Source organism: Cyprinus carpio, unplaced genomic scaffold, assembly GCF_018340385.1.
Source record: "Cyprinus carpio isolate SPL01 unplaced genomic scaffold, ASM1834038v1 S000006532, whole genome shotgun sequence".
In the NCBI taxonomy this organism is placed as follows: domain Eukaryota; kingdom Metazoa; phylum Chordata; class Actinopteri; order Cypriniformes; family Cyprinidae; genus Cyprinus; species Cyprinus carpio.
The window spans coordinates 447,007-451,784 of NW_024879197.1; the positions used below are offsets into that span (position 1 = coordinate 447,007).

Here is a 4,778-nt window from a genome sequence, read left to right on the forward strand (position 1 = left end):
ACTCTTTCATATGGAAGTATACTGTTTTGACAGACTTCTATTGTTATGGCCTTAACAAGCCCATAAAATCACTTCTGTCTGTCAGTATATTGGCCATGCACTTTTGCTAAGTTTTCTTGCTTCAATGTTTGGGGTCGAGGAGGATCTTTCCCTAATTTATTTATTATTTATTTATTTTATTATTATTTTTTTTTTGGGAGGGGGCACCACACACCAAGCACTAGTGGCCACGGAGCTTGGCCTATCATAGCCACAGTTTCCAGCTAGTGAATGCCAGCCTCAGACTAAAATCCCAAAAATCTAAAATCATACCTTGGGAAACTAGAAGTGGAACTTTCTTTCATATGTCAAACACGCGGAATATCGACATTCAAAAATGTCAATGAAAAACATGACATTATTAAAACAATACAAAAAATATATATATTGCAACGAGAATACCAGTTTTAAATGTATATATTCCATTGAACTATAACATTCACATACACATAACAGATGTCATCTGTAAAAAAAAAAAAAAGACATTTGCCCAATGACATTAACCCAGTGGTCGGATCACATTGTATTCTACGAATCAGTTAACCTCTTAATTCTCAAATATTTAGTCTAAATAAACATTTTTTAAATGTTTGCTTGGTTTTATTTATTTATTTATTATTTATTTATTTTTACATGTGGGTGAAGTGTCCAAATACTTTAGAATGCACCATATTATTAAGGACAGATAAAGTTTTCTAAAGACCCAAATTGTAATTTGTGAACGTACTTTACAAAAAAATAAAATAAAAATAAAATAAATAAATAAATCTTTAAATTATTAAAAAAATCATAAATATATGATAATATCATAAATATAGAACCTTAGGGAATATAGAAAGTTCCTTAATATTAATCTTAAATAATATAGAATATTACAGATATAATTGGGTTATTTGGTTTCCACAGTTACTCTATGTATACACATACATCTTGAAATTGTATTTTTTTTTTCACATTCATTAAATCTCAAACATTTTATCAATGCAATTATACTAAATTATTTTATTTTGTAAATTTTCCCATTAAATGCTGCTTTGTGTTCTTCTCGGGCTTTAATAAAATAATGTAACATTTGGGGGTGAACAAGCAGAAGAGCAGGCCAAAACTAGAAGCTAAAATAGCAAAAATCTCAACAGCAGTTGTAAATTTACCAGGTGAACTGACATATGCAGGTACAAATGCTAGCCACACTGCACAAAATATAAGCATGCTGAAAGTGATGTATTTGGCCTCATTAAAATTGCCTGGCAACTTCCGGGCCAGAAAAGCCAGAAAAAAAATTACGCAGGCCAAAAGGCCTATATATCCCAACACACACCAGAAGGCCAGATCAGAGCCAACACTGCAATCCAGGATGATCTTGGACTGTTGATATTGATAAAGAGATTTCCTGTAAATAATGCTGAAGCTTTGGAGAAGAAAAAAAAGCAAAAAGAAGGTGGGAAAAATGGAGGGAGGGGGCAGACATTTATGTTTACATTTATTTTAATTTGTTTATTAAAAACTAATTTTAAAAAGAAAAACATGCAAAATATAATCACTATTCTTTGTGAAAATCAGTTCTCCTTAAACCCTTAGGTATGTTTACCTGCCATGGAAACACATTGTTGAGGTTTGCACATGATGAATTTTCAAATGGTCCATTTCCCTGTTTACAGTGAATGAGATTATGTAGAGAATGAGCAAAGGCATATACTGCTTTATATACATTGTATGCCACACGAGGGCTGGATGTGTTCATGAAGGCAGAGTGTTCTTGTCTGAGAGTTTCCTTTCCTGTGCAGGAGGGCAAATGACTCTTCAAGCTGGATGTGGAGGGAGAACAACCATAAAGAGCCTCCCACAACTCCTGAACTTGAGGGTTAGAAGGGTAGCTTTCTGGGGTCACCGTTTTGAGGTAATCCTGAAGACCTGGAATGTGTCCTTGACGTATTGCAAAACCAATTGTTCCATCTAAGAATGGATATGATTCTGCTAACATTGAAGCAGTAACCCAAGCCTCACTTGCAATCCATTGAATTCCTGTGATATTTTGGGTCACAAACTCTCTTAAGAAAGGGTAAAATTCCCCCTCCCCTGAAAAAACAACCACCACCTTAGCTGTTGATTCCTTCATTACTTTAAGAATCTTCAGAACCTGTTCCTGAATATAGTCTTTAGGGATCATTTCATGATAGGCCAGACAAATGTTAGTATTCTCAATTTCTCGCTTTAAGCCTTGTAAAGCAAACCTGCCATAGTCATCGTCTTCAGTCACCATTCCAAACCATGTCCAGTCAAACCACTTTAAGAGTTGTGCAATAGCTTTGACCTGGTAATCATCACTGGGAACCACTCTGAAAAATGTTGGGAACTGCTTCCGATCACTTAAACAAGAGCAGGTTGAGAAGTAACTTATCTATAAAATAAATAATAATTAAAAAAGAAACAGAAGAAACAAATGAAAAAGAAACAAATGTTAGCCAACTATAAACAGGAAAATATATTTATTTAATCATTTTTTTTTTATTTTTACCATGGGTATTCTGAAAGGCTCCAGAGTTCTGGAGACAACGACTGTTTGTGAGGATCCAGATTCCCCTATTAATCCTAATAAAGTGCTAGCTCCAGAACATATAATACTTTGAACAACATCCTGTCCATTCAGCACTGACAAGACTGCTTTCTGTGCAGTCACAGGAGCGCCACACGAATCAAAGATACTATAAGCCAGAGTATGGTTTGGTAAGAGATCTTTTCTGTTGTTTATTTCCTCCACAGCAAGTGTCATAGTGAGAGCCCAGCGGAAAGCCCTTAGATCAAACCTGTATAAAATCATGTCATGATAATTCCTTCTTTTAAAACAATAGATGGTTTTCTCATAATTATTCTTCAGAAAATGTATAAAACATAAACAACACAGTGCTCCTAAGGCTCAGTGGTAGAACATTGTGTTAGCAATGCAAAAGATTGTGGGTTCAATTCCCAGGGAACACACATACTGAATGCACTGTAAGTCACTTTGGATTAAAGCATCTTGCTAAATGCATAAATGTAATGTAAATGTAAACAACAGAATTACAGTTTGGGAAAGACAAAGAACATATAAGACATGTCCTTACCCTTGACACTGTGCTGCTAAAGGTCTCTTTATGTAGTCTGTTGGAGGAAGCTCTACTCTATAATGCAAAGGAAAAATTCCTCCTATTGTGAAGTCTCCACTAGTCATGAATACTGGCAAATTAAAGTCACCCTGTGGGTTGCAGCTTGAAGTTACAGCTGCACTGGAAAGATGAAATACATAGACAAAAATATGAATCATTATCCTGTTAACCTTCACAAGAAAAAAGGTGAGGAGATGATTGTCTTACCTTTGGTTTTATATATTAATCATACATATCATTATGCATGACGTCGTCCTGAGTTATATATCGAATCAGGTGCACTATTATGTTTCCCAAGATGCCTCAATCTGAAACTATTATTAGTGTCTGTGTTAGACATATTATACATTACAAAATCAACAATTACAATATCAATAATGCTTTACTTATTAGATTATGGTGATTAATATGGTGATTAATTACAATAATATGGTAATTAATGGTAATTAATTAAATTAACCATAATCGGTTGCATTGAAAAAAGCCCCCAAATTAAGGATGAAAGACAAATTGATTTCCAGGAAATGTACAAACTGATAAAAAGCTTAGGTTAGCATCTTCCAAATGCTTAGGTGTATTTCAATTTAATATAATACAAACTTACTTTCCTACACTCCCCAAGTAAGCAATTCTTTCCGATTGACTGACTGACTGACTGACTGATTCATTCATTCATTCAGTATATCTGAGATAGAATTAGGGGATGTCTGCATCATCACTATTCTTTTATTAGGGCCCGAGCACCGATGGTGCGAGGACCCTCTTGGAATTGCTCCGTTTCTTCTTCTTCTTCTTCTTCTTCTTCTTCTTCTCCGAAATGAATTGCATTTTTGAGAGCCTAAACATGCTCTTAATCTCACGAAACTTTGCACACACATCAGAACTGTCGAAAATTCACGAAACTTTGCACACACATCAGAACTGTCGAAAATTTACATCTGATATAGGTTTCAGAAGTGGGTGTGGCAAAATGGCTCGATAGCGCCACCTGTTAAATTTCAACGGAGTGCGCCTCAAGCTACGTTTCACGTACATACATTAAAATCGGTACATACGGTAACATACCATTATCTACAAAAAAGTATCTTGGGACAAAATCCAAAACCCAACAGGAAGTAAGTTATTTTGAATTTCCTGTACGATTTTTGTGCAGTTTTTGCCATTTCCATGCCTCGTACTTTGACAAACTCCTCCTAAACTTTTAATCGGATTATCTTCAGATTTGGAGAGGGTCATCATAAGACCTTTGTGACATTAAAATTGTGAATATTTTGAGTTTTCGTCAAGGGGTGTGTCCCTGGCGGCCTGACAAATTTTGATGTTTCGCCGTGAAACAGGAAGTCGCTGTAACTCAGGCAAGCAATGTCCGATCTGCCCCAAACTTCAAACGTGTGATAGGTGTTCTGTCCTGAACAAACATCCATGACTAAATTCAGTTATAGTCATAGCGCCACCTGCTGGTAACAGGAAGTGACATGGTTAACACTGTTATGGACTCCTAGCAACATATTAAAAAGTGTCAGGAAGTGCTAAATATACTGGCAACATGTTAGAAACATACTAAAACAAACTAAAAAAACTCACCAAAGTGCTAAA

General features: G+C 35.3%; 1 pseudogene; it reads right to left on the reverse strand.

The window, feature by feature from the left end:
* Nucleotides 1-1,605: 1,605 nt before the first annotated feature.
* On the reverse strand, nt 1,606-3,417 carry LOC109049281 (annotated as a pseudogene).
* Between the last annotated feature and the right edge of the window lie 1,361 nt (nt 3,418-4,778).